Consider the following 22,436-nt stretch of genomic DNA (forward strand, 5'->3'; position numbering starts at 1 on the left):
GTTTTAGTGGGAGCATGGCCCACATAACATAGGTGCGACGGCATCAATCGAAATGTTTCTGACATTTTTACTCTCCTCTTCCCAAAAAAAAAACAAAAAAAGTACTGAACTTCGGCAGCATCGTGTCTTCGGCAGCATCGAGTCTATCAAATTTCACTCGATTTTGATCAACTGGAGGAAATTGCATTGAAAATAAAAATTCAATATATTTTTCATCTATTAAGTGCCTTAGCCCGCCAAGTCACCGCTCGTAGTGTATTGTGCTTGTAGCTAAATTGCTCAACAAATTACTGAGTGCTGTGCACCGACCATCCAATCATCGATTATATCCGCAATATTTTTCCAACCACCCACTAGGCATATGTATTTGTTGTTGTATACACTTCGCTGGCAAAAATCGAAAGTAACATATAATTAATCAACATTTATTAGTTTATTCATTGAACTTTAACCAGCACCGTTAGCAACAGCACCTTTGAATCGAGTCAATAAAGTTTGTTGAGTATGATGCTGAGTTTAGGGCTGACAGATATACTTATATATAATAATACATAAAGATAAGTATATATACTTATATATGTATATAATTGGCGCATACTTCCTTTGTTTAGTGTTTGGCCGAACCACCCCTCCAATTTGTAGTGTGACTTTTGATGTAATTGTGCAATTTGAGGAGCCTGCAGTTGTTTCCGACTCCAAGCGGTTGTTGGTTTTTATGAGAAACTTCCTGATAGCAGAATTACCCTCGATACTTCTACTTTGATAACCGAGCGGCAAATATTATTAAAAAAAATGTGTATCACCAAATGATTGTCGCTAAAAACCGACTTGACTATGGTCATGGCTTGAGATAGGCACACCAATACTTTTCAATACCGTCCCTATTTACAGAGAATGAAACCCTAACTGCATCACACCGTTTTAATAGGCTGCTCGGAACGTATTTGATTCACAGCGTCGGCGAAACGAGTGATTTTGCCCGAGCTCAATTTGTCAGGAATCTGCCACTGAAAAGATAAGGGGACTACGAACTGAAGCTGCTGAGCTAATGTTCAGATTCGCAATGCTGAGTGTAGAGCAGTGTTTCCCGTTATGTGAGCGCACTTGGCTGTTAGTGGGCTCACGGATGGCTCCCTGATTAATTCCAGCTTTTGAGTTGACATTTTTGCATACACCTACCGCACTGAACACATCTTTCCCTTAACCCACAGCTCCACTCTATTTCAGTTGGAGGTGTTCGTCATAGCCGTGGGTCTGCCACAGTGAGGGCGAACGAGACGCAAAGTATTTGTCTGCTCTATTAGCGAAGCAGTTATTATTAAATGCTATTATTACCTAATTAGCTATTAGAAAACTTGAAAGTGGTTGGCGAGGTTATCTGCAGGCTGAATAAGTTCAGCACGGGTAATAATCGAGTATAGTGGTGTAATAACATTAAGGCTGATGCATAAGCAAGACAAGTATTAATGGAAAAATTGTCTGAACCTCAGCCCTTTGTGGGCTGAAGCTTAGCTGTGCGAAAGCGGTTATCAGCTGCCTCTGCCAAAGCAGAATTGCGATTCCTATGGATAGTCCCAATTCATAACGGTAGTATAAAGTATTATTTCACGCTTCAGACTAAGGCAGCGAGTCAAAAGTTATGTGATGCTGGGAAAATCGTAACTAAGAACTGTGCTGGGTATAGTCACTGAATTTATTCCACTTAATGAGTATCTCAATAGCTACTTTGTAGTAAAATCCTTTATCGGCAAACAAAACTTATACTCCATAAGGCGCCGAAGCTTGGACGATGGCAATATCCGAAGAGGTGTCACTTGGAGTATTTGAGAGAAGGATTCCGTGGAAGATTTTTGGGCATTTGCACATTGGCTATGTCGAATATCGCAGGCGGAGGAATAGTGAGCTGTTTGAGCTTAACGCCGGCCTAGACATAGCGCTGCGAATAAAAATCCAGCGGCTTTGTTGGCTGGGTCATGTCGTCCGAATGGATAGAAACGCGGTACCAGCTGGTGGTAGCAGAGGAAGAGGAAGGTCTACTCTGCGTTGGAAATATCGACTGGAGAAGGACTTGGCCTCACTTGATATTTCCAACTGGCGCCCAATTGCACGATAAAGAAATGACTGGCGCCCTTTGTTAAACTCTGCCAAAATTGCGTAAACAGTTATCGCGCCAATCAAGAAAAAGAAAAATGAGTATCTACAGAGGATTGAGGCTCGAGTCTTGGCCATGTGTGACAATTACCAAACAGACAAAAGGAACAATATATGACAAATAGAACCAAACATATATACTTATATGCTTTCTGAATGATCTCATCTAGCTCAATTTATCCCAACTTTTCGCTTTACTAAAGCGACTCTCCGCTTTTGAGCTCCAGAGACTTTGAGAAGCATTCCTTGTTGGACATACAGCAACGTTTGACGAAGCTGATAACGAGATTGAATTGATTGCATTCTTTTTGCTTTTACGAACTTTTTCTGCGAAGAAGTGGGCGATCGGTTGTTGAGGTGTTGAGGCGCGTCAACTTGATTGCTTACGTAGCAAAAGTCATAAGTGGTCTCCAACACTTAATGTTCAATAAGTTCGTTACACTGTCGGAGTTCACTCAGCCGAATGCCATCGAATACATCATTTGCTTAACTACTACGCTATTTGTAATTCAATTTTCAAATCGTAGTTTGCCTTCTCTTCTCCTTTGATCTTTTGTTATGCAATTTTTATCACATTTTTAAGGGCATATTCAAATTTATATTGATAATCATATTCATAATTAAAATAATATTTATATTCATATTCATATTTATTTATATTCATAGTCATATCCATAACCACAATCATAATCATATTTATATCCATTATCATATTCATTTTCATATTAATATTTATTTATATACATAATCATATTCATATTCATATCCACAATAATATTTATATCCATGTTCATATTCTTATTCATACTCATATTCATATTCATATTCACATTCATATTCACATTCATGTTCATACTCATACTCATACTCATATTCATAGTCATATTCATTTTCATTTTAATATTTATTTATATACATAATCATATTCATATCCACAATAATATTTATATTCATACTCATATTCATAAACATAATCATAATCATATTCATATTCATAATCATATTCATATTAATATTTAGTTATATACATAATTATATTCATATTCATATTCATGTCTGCAATAATATTCATAATCATATTCATATTCATATTCATATTCATATTCATATTCATATTCATATTCATATTCGTATTCATATTCAAATTCATATTCATATTCATATTCATATTTATATTCATATTCATATTCATATTCCTATTCATATTCATATTCATATTCATATTCATATTCATAATCATATTCATATTCATATTCACATCCACAATCATAATCATATTCATATTTATATCCATCATCATACTCATTTTCATATTAATATTTATACTCATAATCATATTTATTTATATTCATAATCATATTCATATTCATATCCACAATCATAATCATATTCATATTTATATCCATCATCATACGCATTTTCATATTAATATTTATACTCATAATCATATTTATTTATATTCATAATCAAATCCATAATCATATTCATACTCATATTCCTTTTCATATTTCACACTCTCTTAACTCTTCTTGAACATCAGTCAAATCATCGGCATTACTTTTTGAATTTTAATATACTCAATACTGCCACAACTCACTAAAACTTTTCACTCACAGAATCACTCCCGCAAAAACAACGTAAAATATTGTGCTCCAAAAGTTTTACTTTTCACTCTAAAGCGCAGTCTCTCTTGCTTTCGATTTCATTTAGTATTTTTTGTTGTTCATTTGCTCCAATGCAGAATAATACCCCCCCATCGGCTTCGGTACAGCAATCGTTGCTGTGTCGCAAAGCCAAGCATCAACTCACAGCGAACCGCTTGGCAGGCAAACCGATCAGTACTATTTGAATTGTGTTGGTAGACGAATGTTTATCGTCTTGGTCGCGTCGATTGTTGGTACGAACGCGCGCGCAAGATCGACGCACAATCGGCGACGCGTGCGAGGTTGACGAAGTACAAATAAAGTTGCGGAACGCGATCTTTGGTGACCTCGTTGTCGGCATCGATACTTTTTAGTCGTCAAAATCGAAGTCATTTGAAAGCTAATTTTGCCATTATTGCAGTGCAATATTTTGATTTGATTAATTAATCAACTCTGTGATGTTTTATGTAAACAAATGTATGTATGTATCCATAAAAAACATACTGGTGGAAAATGTGTTTGATTTGTGCAAAAAAAATGTATATGCATGAATGTTGTAAATGAAAGTGGGAAGTGAAAAATTATAAATAGTAAAAGCATAGTAAAAAATACGCTCTATGCATTGCAGTATTTAATTTTATGTAGTTTTTATTCTTCAAATGGCGCAAACATATATTATAAATGCGCGCTTTTTGTGACGTTGTTTTTTTTTAATATTTTTCTAGTGTATCGAATTGCGTAATAAAAAAGGAATTCAAGAATAGTAAAATCGTGTTGACGTGGGCGACGGCAAAGATTCAAGTTGGAACAAAAGTGTTAAATAAATATTTTGCTTCTTTAACCGGTGGTTGAACCGCAATTATTTAATATTTTTTCAGCTGATAAGCTGATCGTTAAATTCTGAAGGTTCAATAAATGTAAAAAATAAAATTTAAATAAATACTTTATTTTTGAATGTTTAAGAAACTGAAAAAAATGTTAAATTATACATCCATGTCGTTGATTTACTCATTAAGGCTAATTACTATATATATAGCAAATGAGATACGCATAAATTTAATTTAATTTAATGTAGGAAAAAAAACGAAACATGCCAAATAACAGCAGAGGTCATATATTTGTGCTCAAATATTGTAAACTGATAAGCTTGGAAGAATTAGTTGAAAATGTGGAAAAAAATGTCTAATTATCTTCGAAAAACTTTAAAGAAGTGCAAATGTATGTACATACAGAGAAAAATCTCCATAACACATACGTACTGAAAACCCCCCAAAAAAAGTATAATCTTAGCCACGAGTTCGCAGTGAAAAAATAAAAAAAAATAAAAAACATAAACGCGTATATACCTAGAGTTTGCAAATTTAAAAAACAAACGAGTTGGAATACCAAATACTGAAATTTGTGCTTATGAATGCTGACAACATCAAATGCGAATATTGAAAATAATGTGGTTTAGTCGCCTAATTCGCATGCAAATTATTTTCACAGCCATAAATTCGTCTTTAAACAAGTAGCAAATAAGGTGAAAGTAGAAATAAATACTTTATTCGTAATTTTTTAAAATAAAAATCACCTGAAAACGAAAAATTCAAAATGCGAAAGAAGAAACAATGCGGGCTTATTTATTTTCTTCGTTTTTTTAATAAAACACAAAGCAATTTTAAAATCTGGTCCTATAAGTAAATATGCGATTTACTAAAGGTAAATAATACGGCGCATCTCTTTGTTCCCCCAACAGTCGGTTCTTTATTAGCAGAACGACCAGGGTTTTAACCCACCCGCCACTACAGCAGTATTACCCACAAATGTATGAGAAATGTTTTGTACTGTTAAAACAACAACGAAAAATCACCTAATCAAAACAGCCGTTTGATCTTAATCACATTGCTATACTCATAAGTGCATATATTTTTGTAGAGCTGGTTAATTTTCCAGCGTGGAATTAAATTAAGTCCAAAGGTTCTTTCAGAGTAAACTTCGTTCAAAATGTTACTACGATTGAGCTGCAATTGCAAAACGGGCGCTCTAGCTGACGCGCTCAGAAACGTTTATAAAATATCTCCTAGCGATCACATAAATAATTATCGATACTTAATAATAAACTATACATCTTAGATGCATAATTTAATCGGTTATTTGTTAATACTAGTTGGAAGTATCTCCCCCATGATCTTGTGATCATTTTTTATAGCATCCCTTACTCATTACACGTGGAACTTCTCTAAAAGTTCTTCTTCTGGGTATAACTTAATCGTGTTTCGAAAATCAATAACGGCAATCTGTTCAAAGACGGCGATCTGAAGACTAACTTCCATGGCATAATTAAGTTATAGTGAGAATACCTCCCGCGCTTGCTGAATGGTGGCAGCAGTGCAAGTCAGAGGGAAAGTTAAAAGGCCGTCAAATCGTTAAGGAGGGTACTATCGATCCATTACCCGGTCATGACAAGGTGCGACCTGGAATAGTGCGGCTAAAAACAATAAAGCACATAGCTCAGGCGCCGCAACAAGGAGTTGGTAAGGAACAGCTCCTTTGCAAAATGTGGTCGGATAAGCTTATGCTCGTCAGGACTTTAAGTATGGACTGAATTAGGAAAGATCTCTTCAAGCCATTTAATACTAAGATTCTGCAAGCACCATAACTTAATAGCTCAGCCATCACACGCATCATTTAAGGGGGGAACCCGGTTTAGGAGGTCAAAATTTTGGTGTTTTTCGAGAATTTTTTGAACAAAAAAGGAATAATCAGAAATTGTTGAAGTTCAGAGGATATTTTATTTATATTTTTAGGTACACTTTTAAATTTTTTTTAAGCTATTTCCACGGGAGATAGTTGCGTTAGAGCGTGCTGTCCATGGACGATCGCCATCCGAGTGTCTTGCTGGTGAGAGTTCCTGAAGTTGCAATCTTTCTCTGAAATCAACAGCAATTTTTTTTTTTTATTAACAACATATGTCCTAAGAATATAAACCTAATTGTGGTAAAAAAATATTGAAAATTACATGCTTTTGAAGCGCTTGAACACAAAGTAGTTTTTTTATACCATATTTTTTCATCTATTTTGCTTAAAGAAACATATTTTAAATAATAATATAATCCCAGAATAAGGTTCATATAAATTAGAATTGAATAAACAAAAAATCTCGAAAAATTTTAGAGCGATTGGTCGATAACTTTTTAAGCTAGAATGCCCACCAGTTGAAAAAAAGTAGTTTCGAGAAAAACGTCGTTCTAACTAATGCGCGCTACGGTGTGGAACCGACGGGCAGTCACTTAAGTGCTCATAGAATCGAGAATAATGCAAATTTCGCTTTAAATTTTTTACCACATATTCTTGAGTAGTTATACAATTTATGCAATAAAAAAAAATTGATTTTTCGATCGATCTAAACCGATTTTTTTATTTTTTTTTTAAACCGGTTTCCCCCCTTAAGAGAATACAATTGCTGTGATATGCCGGCGATAGTTCTGCTTTTTCTAAACTGGATAACGAAGTGAAAAGAAAGGGGCTGTTGATAAAAGAGGACAAGACGTAGTACATTCTCTCCTCAAACAAGCAGTGAAGTAGTAAGAGATTTAATTTATTAAGGAACCAGCATTATCACCGATATTAATGTCAGCACTAAAATTTAACGAAGAATCTCTCTTGCCAACAAGTGCTAGTTAGACTACGTAGGCAATTGAGTGGTAAAGTCCTCTCTCGACGAGCAAACATTACACTTTATAAGTCTCTCAGCATGTCCGTCCTATCCTATGGCGCAGAAGCTTGTTCGACGACAACATCTCCCTTGGTTTGTTTAAGATAAAGATGTTTGAACCTTTGCCGACGGCGAATATCGCAGACAACAGAACAATGAGCTTTCAGAGCAACATAAACATAGTGGACTGAATAAAGATCATGCGGATCCGCTTGCTAGATCATGTTATCCGAATGTATAAAAACGCACCAGCTCTGAAAGTATTCGATGCGGTACCTTCTGGTGGTAGCAGAAGAAGAAGAGGATCTCTTTTTGCATTGGGAAAATCAGGGAAAAAAATATTTCGGTACACTAGGTGACGTACTTATCGCCCTTGTTAACTCGAGCAAGATCACATAGTACCGCAACGTCCTTCTCTTGATGGGTTTTTTAATTTAGAAACCAGTAGAGGTAAAATAATATTATCTACAGAGTGAGAAGTAAATCGACGCATTTCAGACATGGAATCCTTTAAACGAGTATTTAGTAAAGAGATCACGATGATAACTTAAATAACGTCTTGGGCAAATTCAATAAATTTTCCACATAATTGCTTTATTTTAACAATCAACAGAAAACCAAACAAAAACGATGGAAATCGATCATTAAAAAAATTAAGTAAAGGCTTTTCGCTACTTAAATTTAAGTATCTTTAATGGCGCTAACAAAACATTAATTGACTCTGAGAGTAAATATTTTCATATATTCACTAAACGCTCATTTAAGTGATCGTTAAACGACAGAGTGCGGCAGTTAAAATTTAAATCTCATAACCTTGATTTTTTCAGCGCCCAGTACCGCGTTAAAATCGAAACTTTGTTTCTGTTTTTTTTTCTAAATAGCATGGCCAATCTAATGAAGACATACTAAATCTTACAACTCAACAGAAACACTTTCCGTTCAATTTCCAGTTTCCAGGAATAAGTTGAAATAAGGATCATTTGGATGGTTGAAAACTTCTAAAATACTCTTTGCTTTATATGGTTAGTATTCGACGAATATATTTTTCGTTATGTCTTTCATTCACACCACTCACATTTTCCTCTGTTATACAAAGCTGGCTTTTTAAAATATAATATTTTCTGTGAGGAAGAAGTAAGCTTTAAAGATTTAGACAAAGTTCTTTCTCCGAAGAATTTTGAAGTACTAAAGAAATGTAATACACCGGCTACATCGGCTTTATACGATATACTCGTATCGCAACATCTATGTTTTCGATACATCGATACATTTTTTGCATCCCTATTATTGGTGGCACCATTGCAACATCAAAGAATGTGAAGCTGATTGGCAGTATTGTGGCTCTTTTTATTTCATGCAATTGTCCTCACTTGGCCCTCTATATGTTCATTCTTACTTCCTTTCAACATTTCATGCGTATCTTTAATTTTAAGTAAAGCAACCAATATACTCAATTTCGAAAATCAATTATCCGTTTTCTGCCCCCTTCGTTCTAGCTTATTTGCTAAGTCCGAAACCCAACCTAGCTCCATCTTAGGTTTACTGAGGAAACCGAGCTTCGATGAGGTTTTGTAATGAGCAGAGATCACAAAAGACCTTTAATTCGAAGTGCGAGCCTCCCTTTAATTTCATTATGTTCTCTAAGTTTGAAGCTGTGTTCGCACTTGTTTTATCTACCAGAGTACACTAGTTTATAGAAAAATCGAGCTCAAAGGGGGTAAATATTAAAAGTAGGCAAAAAACAATATACTATAAATTAACACTGTTCCTTTATTCTGAAACTGGAGCATTTTCCCAGGAGTTTCATCGTCTATTTCCAAGGAGTAGTTGTATTTTTATGCATTTGACTATACGAGTATCTACGACATTACAAGACTCGTACAGTACAGTTCATCATTCCATTTTCAGTGTCGTCCACGCAAACAGATCCATAAATCTTCCGATAAATAGTTGTATAGAATGCTCAGAACGCATTCTCATCTTTGATCGACAACTCTTGATTGAGAAACTTGATAATATTTCGATAAAGTCGTTAAGGCCCATTAAACCAAAGTTTTGCTCTTCTTAGAAGAAGCTTCTCCTTTCTAGCTACATTTCTATTAAGTATGTACCCATATGAGTTGTTTTAGTATTTGACTGACTTCCGATGCATACGTCGATATATTGCGGAAGATACTCTGTCAATCAACTGGAGATGATCTACATAACATACATATATTTTGGTAAGCGTGCTAATTTCTGATCTGATTTTCTATGTCAGGCATTATGGAGTAGTTTTTTTTTTTTTTTTAAGCAATAATATTTTGCCCCGTCGTCGGGTTGTTGGTTTAGGCACTCGATAAACTATCCTTTGATACTTCACCACTTGATAAGGCTAAATAATATTTATTAAAGCCTCTTTCAGATTAGGAGGTCCTAATTTTCGCCATGACACCTACGGTCGAATTAACACATCGGATGCCAACATATCGCCTTGAAAACTTCTGTTGAGAGACCAATCACATCCCATCTCGCGTTTATGTGAAACGTATAAGCGATGAGACAAGAGTTTTATTCTTACCATCGCGATCACTTCCCTCTCTTACTATAATGCGTCACTGATCTTTTTTGTGTATTTTTAAGTGCCTAATTCAATGCTAATGCTTAATCCATAGATAGAAAAATATAGATCTACAAGAAGCTATAATCGAGCGAGTATGGCGAGTTTGAGAATTTTTTTTTTATTTCAGCATTGTCAGGTGATTTTACTGCAATGTCTTGTGATGTGTTTCCTCGCATTATAGCCGCTTGTGCAAAACATCCTCGGCACAAACACAGTAACTTAGTTCGGCCGCAAACTTCTGTGCTTATTATATATAGTACCACGCCGAGATTCTCTATTGTCATTCCGGCAGCTGTTCTTACGTGAAATGACGTTTATCAGCTTCCATTCGCATTGCACTAAATTTTCCTTTGTTGTTTTTTTGGATCACTTCGCAGAATTTCAATCGCAATGAAAGCTATTTGACGCTTTTGCCAACTTTTAATTCTTTTCTTACCTTCAAAATCTTAAATATTTGCGCAAATATTTCAAACAGATGAAAAACTTAAAAAATCGTCCTCGGAATTTATCATAGAGAATTAGCTATGCAGAATTTCATGTTTATGGCAAGCAAAATCTAATTTACACATACATTTATCATAGTTCTAAAGTACATATGCATGTGTGTGTGTATGCGTATAAATTCTAAAATAACAAAGAAGAGCACCAAATAAAAAATAACAACTAGCAGCAGAATCAATAAGCCAGAAAAAATTCAAAATTGGTATTTTTAGAACTCATTGCCAGAAATACGTCATGTCATTCCGCAGATGTTTGAATTCAAGTATACTCGTAGAATGTGCGTGGAATAAAAATTACGACACAAGCTCATTAGAGTAGTAGTTCTATGCTGCCCAACTTGCATCTAACTCTAGACTGCATCAAAATGATTGTTACAGTTACTAAAGATTTAAAGACAACTTTAATTTGTTAAGCGTGGAGATCTTAAATTATTCAGCTACAGAATAATTCCACGGCTGCAAAAAAAATATAGGAATTATTTTCTTAACAGTGAAATGCGAGTCCGATATAGTGTGGAGCGTGAGTTAAAATCTTAGATTAATAAGATCGATATGCTTCACTGAGATCGTAATTTGTTTTACAAGGTTTTAAAAAAGGAGGCTTAAGTGAACAGATTGATAAGCTTTAGATGACTATTGCTTAGGGAATGATGCCATATAAAAAAAAATTTCGAGCCAGTAAAAAGAAATTGTAGAAAATAAACGCGGTTTTTGAGCCACTTCTAACTTTCGTTTTATTATACAAAAATAAATGGCCTATAGAACAGTATGCTCAAGAATGTTCGAGAAATTCTGGTTAAATTGTATTTGTAAATTGTAAATTGTATTGTATATTTTTATGAAGAATTTATATTTTTTATGAACATTTTTTTAATATATGTATTGTATATATTTTTAAATCTAAACTATGCTTGAAACCGTATTATCAAAAATGTTCGAGAATTTCTGATTAAAAAATTGAATTTTTCAAAATCAATTTTTTTTCCAAAATTTTAAATTTGAAAATTTTTATGAAAATATTGAAATTTTTATAAATTTTTTTTTAATTCAACTAAGCTTGAAACTTGGATGTATAAGGTTTTGGTAGTAGAAAGATCATTTAGCAAAAATGAATCAAAATCATCACTCAAAGCGCTCAAAAGCCTGAAAAGTTGTATGGCGACTATTCTCTATCGTTGATGATAGATTACCAGGTTTGTTATTTAGCTATGATGAAAAGGAAAATTGTGAGGAGAACTTTGGCTGCCACGTCACTTGGGGACTCGGCAGCCGAATTTTGCGCAATCATATAACGCATATTCACACACTCGTTCAACCAGTCGTTGTTGAAATGGCAATTTCAGTTTTTTGTAAACACACCCCAAATGACGTCAGCCCATCCAGCTGATTCTGTGAATTTCGCTCAGAACCGATTAACAGTCTGCTAAAGAGCTCACCTTTAAAATCTTTTTACCATGATTCACTGTCAATTAGAAACTTCCATTGCTAGATTACTTAATTTCAATGATTTCCTTTATTTTGAAGGAGTATTTTGTGATGTGTTTCTTCTTTAGCGAAAAATCTTCACATAAAAAATCTTTCCTCGTAGGAGGAGGCGGTCGGCCAAACACAAAAAGAGGGTGCCAATTATGCATATATGCTAATATATATAGAGAACTTCCACGTTAGTAGCGTACCGCAACAATTCATGGGGAATGTTTTATGTTGCTACCACAAGAAAACATAAACCACATCACACTCGTTTGGGATGTTTTAAGAAGCCAAGTCTTACTGGCATAAATAAGCGTATGCTGGCCGCACTGGAAAAACCCGTAAACACTTGTTTTGCTTCAACTTTGCAAATTTTCTTTTGGTTTTGCCCGTCGTGTTCATATATGGGAACTCCGTTGCTTGTAATTGTTTTAGTTTTTAGACAACAACCTACAAGAATATTTGAAAAAACGATAATGCAGAGTTTTTAGTCAACGACCTACAAGAATATTTAAAAGAACGATAATACAGAGCATGTACTCGACCCCCCTCCCCCTTCCTCGTCTCCACTGCTTCCCCAAGTTGCAAGCTGAATCAACAAAAGTAGCCCTGTGTGAACGCGGTATAATAAAACTTGTCTCATATCAAAATAAGGAATCGAGATTCGCCCGATTGTTTTGTTGCTCTCACATATACACATGACAGAAAAGTCACCATTTAATGCTGTCAACTCCTTTTTTTGATATGAGTATAATAATCTACGGCGGCCGCCGTTATTCATTTATTATACTCATATCATACACTCGGAAGTTTGCCATGACCTGCCGAGAGGCGACCGCTATTAGAAAAAGCTTTTTCCTAATTTCGGTGTTTCACCGAGATTGGAACCTACGTTCTCTTTGAACTCCGAATGGTAGTCACGCACCAACCCATTCGGCTACAACGGCCGCCATACCTACATATGTACATACTTGAAAGCCAACATTTCTTTGGAAATAGTTGCGTGAAAACTTAATGTCTGTATGTACTAGTGCTATAAATATGTAACAAAACCAAACGTAATCTGACAAAAATTAATTAAACACAAAATTAAACTTCAGATAGTTTAATTTTTCAAGATATTCCATGCATCATCAATCAACTTGGGTTGATAAATAGAAATGCAAAAAACAAAAAAAATTGGATACATGTAGTATGTACGAATGGGTTCAATAAAAATGCAACACGAAATATGTTGGATTCATAACTCACAATTATTGTTGATTTGTGCACAAATTATTAGTATAATATTACTGTCTTTGTTTAGCCGTAACTTAGTTAGAGAAAAGTGGTCATATAAATGAAATTAATTCAGAATTGTTTGAGTCCATTGTTTCTCAACGTGCTGCTTATATTTCTATAAATTTTTATACTTTCTGCCATATAAATCACACTTTCGGTAGCCTTTTTCATGGGAAATATTCTTTTTCCACCGGAAATAAAAATTTTCGTATACATTTTATAAATATAAATTTTCTTATAAATTTTTATTTTAAAATTTGCTATATATTCATACATAATATATTTTATATTTTAAAGCTTTCTCCAAAATATTTCAGAAAAATATTAAAATTTGCGTGAGCTGGCCGATTTGAAAGTACTTTTTATTTTTTTATTAGACGTCTTCGATTCACCATGCGTTAGGAAGTGGCAGAACATGGCGAAAAGATGTTTAAGGGTGTGGCCAATGTCAGACCGTTAGTCGGCTCTCAGCGAGTTTGACAGAATCAGTTGATGGGCTGACGTAGCAGGGGTCATGAATCGATTTGTTTACGAAAAAACTAGGATTGTGTTGGTAATATACGATTCACTTCGTTTGAAGAACGGCTGATTAGACGAGTGTGTGAATGTGTGTGGAATGAGCGGGCAGAATTCCGCTGCCGAGTACGCCAGTGTCGCAGTGCTAATTGAAGTTAAACTCAATGTCTCAGTCAATGATAATCTCGGTTATCTTTATTTATATTTTTTAATCCTGATAGCAAGCAATCTTTGCATGATTGGCAAACACAGCCATGGAGAAAGGCATTTTTCTATTTTGAAGCGCATCAAAAAGTCCTTAAGAACGTTGGAGGGATAAGCACATTTGAACTCACTAGCATTGGTAGCAACAGAAAACACATGTAATCTAATATCGGAAATTGTATTTAAAAAAACAATGTTGAATTATAAATAAAAGAACATTATAAAAATATTTCTTCATATTTAGTTTATCAGTAATTGAATTGAATGCTGGCAGCCCTTTTGAAACTTTCTTCAACGGCAAGTTGCCTTAATCCGCGTAATGTGTATATTAATCCATAACTTATGTACAAGGTGCACTAAATTAATCACCCTATAGGAAGATTTATTATTTTTGCAAATGGCGTCGTATGTCAATCATATTTGGCACTTGTGAACTAAACAGCTGCAATATAAAAACGGACAAGCAATGAAGCGCGTGAGAGTCAAAATAAAGATTTCCATCACAGAATAATTTGTGTTTTTGTTATTTTATTTAGTAAAAATGTTATTCAAAAACAAAATTGGATGTATAATTTTGCGCCACCGTGTAAAATTTCTCGCAATCGAAGATTTTCCCACAGCTATTCGCAATGTTTACCCACATACACTTGCATTTTGCCCTTCACACATTTCAAATTGTTTCATGATAATATTTTTTTAAAAATACTGTCTATCATTGCCATAGATCTGCATAACTGTAGGGGTGAGCGGGTGTATACTTAATGCAAAATATCATTTAATTAAGTTCAATTGGATTGCAGAACAGCGGCTGTCGAAATGTATTGTATTTGATATGACAGCGCGTAAACATCAAACTATTCTACAAAAACAAATTGTCATACACATACACACACATATATGGACAGATGTTCACTTTGAAGATCATTGCCTAGCCAAACGACCAAAAGCGCATACATTGTACAGAATAAACACGAAAACGAAGGTGGCACAGTAACGCATACGAAGCGAACTCAAGAAAATAAATTTTGTGAACAAATTTTTGTGGAAATTTTTTTGAGATACTTTTTTTGGGGATATTTTTTTGGAACTTTGTTTTAGAAATTGTTTGGGGAAATTTTTTTGGGATATTTTTTGGGAATTTTTTTTTCTAAAAATAATCAGTTCCGACTATTAATTTACAATTCATAATTTTTTACCATTTGTATATTTATAATTGTGGTGGCGCAAAACTAATCATCCAATTTTCTTTTTAAATAACTTTTTTACTAAATAAAAATAGGAAGTGATGGAAATCTTTATTTTGATCTTTGCGCGCTCCTTTGCTTGTCTGCTTGTATACTACAGCTTTCTAGTTCACAAGTGTCAAATACATATTATGCTAAGTCAAGATTTGTTAAAATTATAAATCTGCTTGCCAAAATTATAAATCTACCAATAGGGTGATTAATTTTGTGCCACAATTCATTTCGGTTTGCTAGTACTTAAAACCTATAAAACTTTAATTCGCATATAGTACAAACTGAAATCGCCAACGAGCTGAAATCTCAAGTTGCTAACAATTCGAAAAACTAAAAATACTCGTTTGGCTAACGATAGTTGACTCGCCTGCGAATTAGACTTCGCCGATCTTTCGTCACGCTGTATCATCTCATTAGCTAAATCAGAGAAAACAAATTATTCTTGAATTCGAACCGAATTCGTTGTGCTTATTGGGCAAACACAACATTTCTACGCACAGTCGAAGAGAAATATGTATGCATGTATGTGTATACCTAAACACACCCCTGTTGGAAAATTAATCATGGATGGCAGTGCTATGAAGTCATTGATGGTGTTTCAGAGAGCAGCCAGACACGATAAATCATTTAGTTTTTACTACTTGCATATACAAGTTCATTGATGTTTGAGTTATTTTATAAAAAATTGTGGCTTCGGTGCTGCCATAGTTCAATGGCGTCTTAAGTTCACTAAAATGAGTTCGACTTCAATTGAGAGTCGTATAAAATTAATTGAAATCGAATAAGAAAATGGTGGATTTAAGAAAACAACATTTTTAAAATCGTATATACGATTAGAATATTTGGCAGAGCCCGATGTGAAGAAGTTAATCGAAAGTTGTCGAGTTGGACGGTCGTCACAGCTATCCCAATTATTCCGGCTGTCCCGATCTTGTGGTGCGGTCCAGCCATTTTTTTTTTGAATATGTAGCTGGAATTGCTTTTAATGACAACAGATTAGGATAACGAGTTTTATTAACAACTGGTTATTATTTCGTTGTATTGTTAACAGTTTTATTCATTAAGTTATGAACCAAACAAAAGTACATAAATTTACTTAATATTATTTTTTAATCTTCTGCTTTTCTCGCCCTTTTGTGCGGCTTGCTCTCTAAGCATTGTTTCATGTTTTCAGTACTTTTACTTTTGCTTTTTGCCTTTGGCCGCTTAGTTTTCTGACTGGTCACGATCAGCGCAAAAGAGAGAGGTCCCTTTGGCTGCCAGTTATAAGCCTACTTGGCGTGCGTGGTGAGTACCCAACATTAAGCAACTTCTTGTCTCATGTCTTCAACAACAACATATTTTTGCTTTTTTCTGATGGTATGAATTTTGACGATATGTGGTTCCTAAAACACAGTGCCACACGGTTAACGAATTATTTAATTTATGGCTTGTCATATGTTAATAAAGAGATAATCAGCCCTTTTACTGAATCCTTCGTAGTAGGATTTTCATATATTCTAGGAAAAAACGTATCCTGAGTTCTAATAGTTCTAATTCGTAGATTTTGCAGGGAGTTTATTACAACGTGTTTTGGTTGTCGGAGAAAAGTTTCAAAATAAAATTCAGAAGCAATACATATTTTTAATGGATCAATTAATAAAAAAATTGGTAAATTACAGGTAGTAAGATGAGAGCATTATTTTATTTCCTTATTTCCTTGATTACCTTACAAATTCAAACTCGTAGCTGTGTTTACCGGTAATTGAACGATCAGCACGACCGCGGAAAAGCTAGGTTTACCATTTAACCCCTCTTACAGAAGCTGTTGGAACCTTTCGAAGAAGGAGGCTGTTGAGCAATTTCTCTGTAAATGTCCGGGTTTGGCACCTAGAAGACGAAGGTCTCTGGGTTTCTCTTTCTTCGACAGCCTGGGACAGTGCGCCATCAATCTTCTCCATTATATCAACAGTTTTGGCTGGCTGTAACTATCTGCCCTTTGGAGGTCTCATATTGGTATCAAAACGAGACTTTAGTGCTACTTGGGGAGCTCCCCAAGCTGGAACATCAACCATTTCACTTACCTACATACATTACAAATTGTCATCCATTTCCAAAGGATTAAAGGCATATTTCAATTGTTTCCGCTGCATTTAAAGTGTTCTTAAATTTCCCCGCCTGTCTTCATTTAAAACTGATATTACCGTACTTCCAATGGAGTTTACTTTAAAACAATGATAAAGAAATAATTTTTGTTAGTTAAAATTTGTTTCTATGGAAATTCATACAGTAGGTCATCCATAGCCAGAACTCTCTAAAAAATTTAAACTAGCATGGAACAGTTGACCTCCCCGATGACTTCACATGTCGCTAGTCATCGATTCGTGCCATTAGGTTGTGAAATTTTTTCAAAGGAATTTTGTGAATATTATAAACAAAAATTCAGTTCAAACACAAATTTAGTCATATAAAGACACACAATCTCAGGGATAAAAGCGGTAAAAAAAATTATAAATTTATTTTAATGATGAAAACATTGAAGAACAGATGACACAAAACACATTTGCCGAAAAACTAATTGCGAAGTAGCAAAAAATAATTTAAATATTAAAATTTGTGAATTAGAGCGAAAATTGCTCGTAAGGGTATTTGGCCCCATACGCTGCAACGATGGAACGTACCAAATATGCTAAGCCGGAGAGAAGATGTCGTTCAACACATTAAATCTCTAAGGTTTCGTTGGTTAGGACACAGCCGCCATCAAAAATTATTTTTATCAACAAACTCTCTAACAACCTGGGCCCGAGGACGTTGAAGGTGAACCTGGTTTGACCAAATCATAGCGGACCTCGCAAAGCTACGAGTTAGGAGCTGCCAATCATTTGCTATGAACCGTGCAGATTGGAAGAGGATTTTGGACGAAGCTAAAGCTCACCCTGAGCTATAATCGCTACTTGAGGATGACAATGGTTTTTTACCTAAGATAGTTTTGAGAAATAATATTTATTAATTTTTCTTTATATCGATTGTTCAAATGATAGGCAATCCACTAAAGCGCCTCCAAACACTCTATCACTTAACAGTACTAGGGGCCAGTACTAGTATCTGTGATATCATTCTTGCTCCGCTAAGTTAACCAAACCTAACTTAATATTTCATTCGCACTCAAATAAAATTTTACTACAAAATTTAAACAATCTATATATGAGCTCTCACGGAGTTTACTAGTTTATAGTTTAAAAAGAGAGGAGGGAATGATGTCACAATAATCTATAATGCATAACAGTCTAAATGGCATACTGGGTGCCATGCATGACAAAACATTGAGAGACACACAATGTTGACGTGATAATTCTGATGAGTCAGGTGAGAAAAGCAGTTCAGAAGAGCGCGAAAAGCAGCTTAAGATGCATGACATGATATGTGCCATGTCATGCTGAGCGTCTTGAATCCAGAGGAGAGCGTGGAAAACCCGATGGCTGTTTGAAAAATTCATTGGAATTTCATAGAAGATTTTTCATGTCTTATATGGTAAGATGTCAGGTCTCGGTTTCCAACTTGGGCATAAAGATACTTGATCACGCATATTTTAATTTATGTGGATGTATTAGTTACTCGTTGCACTCACTTTTTTTTTTTTGTGTTGTTTGTATATTTTTTCATTGTTTGTGCAATGAACGTTTATTGTTGTTGACTGTTGCAAATTCATGCATATTAGTAATGCGGTTGAGGCAATAGTAAAGCAATTTCAAAATTTTCAAACCATGAAAAACAATGAAAGGCACCGCGCGAATTTTATGCACGAAATTTGTATAAACAAATAGAAATAGAATAGAATAGAATAGAATAGAATAGAAAGAATCGGTCATAAATCGATGTGCTGTGAAGTAAGAAAATATAATTAATCTCGAAAACTGCTTGCCGACTAATATTGATTATCTGACTTGATTGACTAGTGAGAGCGATCATTTGATTAGATAGGGAAGGAACACGTGTTGTGATCTCATTTCTTTGATAATTTTGTCAATTAATAAATAGACTAGGAATAAATAGGTTATGGATCACGCGAATCATCCTAAAGTATGTAGTGTAATTGAATTCGGAATTTTGAAGTATCGATAGCTTGGTTAAATAGATTACTTGACAGCAGTCTGAGGTGTGCAGGGATATTCTCCTCTCTCCTCTTCATCATACTCCATCCAAACCCCCTATAAACTCAGAAATTTCACTGGATTGTAGTCAACGCATGTGCTCCTCTTTTCGTAATGCTGATCCAATTTGGTTTTATCTACTTTTCGAAATGGTATTGCTTTCGAGGAGCAGGAGCATTGATGTCGCTATCAAACGAACATATGCCCTGCCCGCAAAACCGTCTGCAAGCATTTTAAAAAAATATTTTTTGAGAGGTAGGTATGTAAGGTGTTCAAAGCTCCCATGGTTGCGCCCTCCAAGTAACAAGTTTAGCTTAGCGCAATCCTAATATGTGATAACTGTATAATCCTCTTAGCCTTTTATTTATATTCTCTCCCGAAGAGTTTACACATTATTGCCCAAAACTTTTATTTTCAAAAAATATGCACTGATCTCGATTTGGTTGATAAAGAACAAATTTCTTGTGTTTCTTCTTAAGAAGGGTTAAATAAAAATGTCAGAAACATCATCAAGGGGGCCGTCGCACCCTTGGTATGTAGATCATGCTCATACTAATACTATATCAATCCTCTTTCTCGACTAAATTCCACACTGGGACGGTAGTAACATTTCATCAAGGTGGAGCCGCGTTTGTGTCTATTGACACAACAGGTACCTGCGTCCAAGTTCCTCTCACATGAGCGTATGGAGGTTATATGCTATCGATAGTATCCAAATCCTGTGATTTGTCGTCAGTTCGTAGGCAGTCCATCTCCAGTCGAAAGCTGCTGTTGATTTCTTCACGTTGCCACTCTGTGCATTGAAGGTATAGCACTATCATTGTTGCAAAATTTCTGACTACATTCCAGAAAGTATTTAATGGTTTGGTTTTTCATCTTGGTTCTCATTTTCCGGGCACAGCTATCTACCCAGAAGTGATGCAAGTGTTAGACGCTACTCTCTGAAACGATCGCAGTAGAAGAATAAGAGTTCCACACTTTCAATTGTGTTGTTGCATTTTGGGCAGAACGAGGTGTTCTCCAGATTAAACCGATAGAGGTGCTCCGAAAAACAACCATGACTTAAAGCCAGAATTAATGGGAAGTAATCTCAACCCGAGCGCCGCCGTAGCCGAATGGGTTGGTGCGTGATTACCATTCGGAATTCACAGAGAGACGTCGGTTCGAATCTCGGTGAAAGCAAAATTAATAAAAAACATTTTTCTAATAGCGGTCGCCCCTCGGCAGACAATGGCAAACCTCCGAGTGTATTTCTGCCATGAAAAAGCTCCTCATAAAAATATCTGCCGTTCGGAGTCGGCTTGAAACTGTAGGTCCCTCCATTTGTGGAACAACACCAACACGCACACCACAAATAGGAGGAGGAGCTCGGCCAAGCACCTAACAGAAGTGTACGCGCCAATTATTTATTTTTATTTATTTTTTTTATTTATTTATAATCTCAACCCGACCTACGTGATCACTTAAGACTACACTCCTTGATCGCTGTGTGGGACCTGCCAGATTTGAACGAGGCGGCGAGATGTCATTAACCCTTCTGAAAGCCATTTTTGTCAGATTTCACTCCGTATGCTTAGGTAACAGTGGCTCATAGCCATTCGCATTAAGTGATTAGTACGACCGCTCTTTACACAGAGAACAGACGCTCGCCAGGGTGCCACTCAATCTGAGATAAACGCTTGTTGTTTTTTTTTAATCCACCTTTTATATAAGTAGGTTGCTAGCCTTCCTACCCTTGCTTGGTGATAGGTGAACTATCCGCACCTCCAAGCAGGTGTTTGCCTGTTTTGGTCCGCGAGTGGTATTTTATTTCCTACTTACCCTGCATGATGCCGAGCCTTTCCCGATCCTCCGTCTGGGGACGTATCCGATGGGAGACAGACAACTCCACAGAGAGTGTTTGAATGAGCACAAAAATATATTTCTTTACAATATGCGTACGGTATTTTAGGACAACTTGAGAGTAAAACTATTTAGCGTCTACTATGAAAAAAATATAATGAAACTTCACGAAGTTATTACGTTACATCACCTTATTATGTATCTATAAAATCATTCAATAAAATTCCCACTAGCTGCAATAACCTCTTCGATCCGGACCCGGAAATGATTGCACGCCCGAATCAAATGTTCCTTATTCGTATTGACCCTAACACTATTAATTACAGCCTGCAGAGAAGAAATGGTGTTATGAGGATGCTCATTGATTTCATGTTCAACTTCAACCCACGCGTAGTAATCCAAGGGAGTAATCCATTGGAGTTCGGCGGCCATAAGTTCGATGTTATGTGGTCATGGAAATGTTTCAGCCCCCCAATATTGTATTATATCTAGAACCTCGATACATGCAGCAGAATTCACTCGAAATCATTGAGTAAAATGATCACATGAATCCCCTTTGTTACTCACAACACCCAGAACCATAACAGAGATATTCGTGGACAATTCTACGTATAAGACCCTCAGAAACATTGAGCTCCCTCGCAAGAACCCTAATTGATTTTCATAGACATGCTTCCGCTTCAGGAGAATGTGCCCTCAAAATTTTATAGCGGAATTCAAAGTGATTTCGGAGTTACAAGCCTGTGTATCGTCCTTGTGAGTACAGTATCTACCAGTAGACAGTATCTACCTTCTGAAAACTTTGAAACACGTTTTCTCAAAACCATGTTTTTGAAAATGGCGTGTAAGATTAAAAAAAACGACGAAAGTTATCGTTTCAAACCGATAATCTATATAAAGATAATTAAAATGCGCAACTAATTAACTAACAAAATACAAAAACAAAATGTATTTTTTAATGTTATTTAACCCCTTTTTTGAAAAAAAAGCGAAAAAAAGCACTTTTTTTAATAATTAATTGTGTGTTCATTTTTTCCGCAATCTTACACGCCGTTTTACTGGCGCGCAACGAGAAGTTGTGCGAGATCCCTCATATGTCCGCCATTTTGCTTTTTTTAATGATGTTAAAAAATTGTTTATTACTCTTCAATCATGCCTTCAA

General features: G+C 35.3%; 1 protein-coding gene across 1 annotated transcript in view; it reads left to right on the plus strand.

The window, feature by feature from the left end:
• The first annotated feature begins 3,982 nt into the window (after positions 1–3,982).
• The window catches only part of LOC128871555 (atrial natriuretic peptide receptor 1), a 107,134-nt gene continuing 88,680 nt past the window's right edge, over positions 3,983–22,436 (plus strand). The window contains exon 1 of the mRNA XM_054113402.1: positions 3,983–4,271. The gene's annotated coding sequence lies outside the window, so the exon portion shown is untranslated. The remainder of the gene's footprint in view (positions 4,272–22,436) is intronic.

The sequence above is a fragment of the Anastrepha ludens genome, chromosome 2, assembly GCF_028408465.1.
Source record: "Anastrepha ludens isolate Willacy chromosome 2, idAnaLude1.1, whole genome shotgun sequence".
NCBI lineage: Eukaryota > Metazoa > Arthropoda > Insecta > Diptera > Tephritidae > Anastrepha > Anastrepha ludens.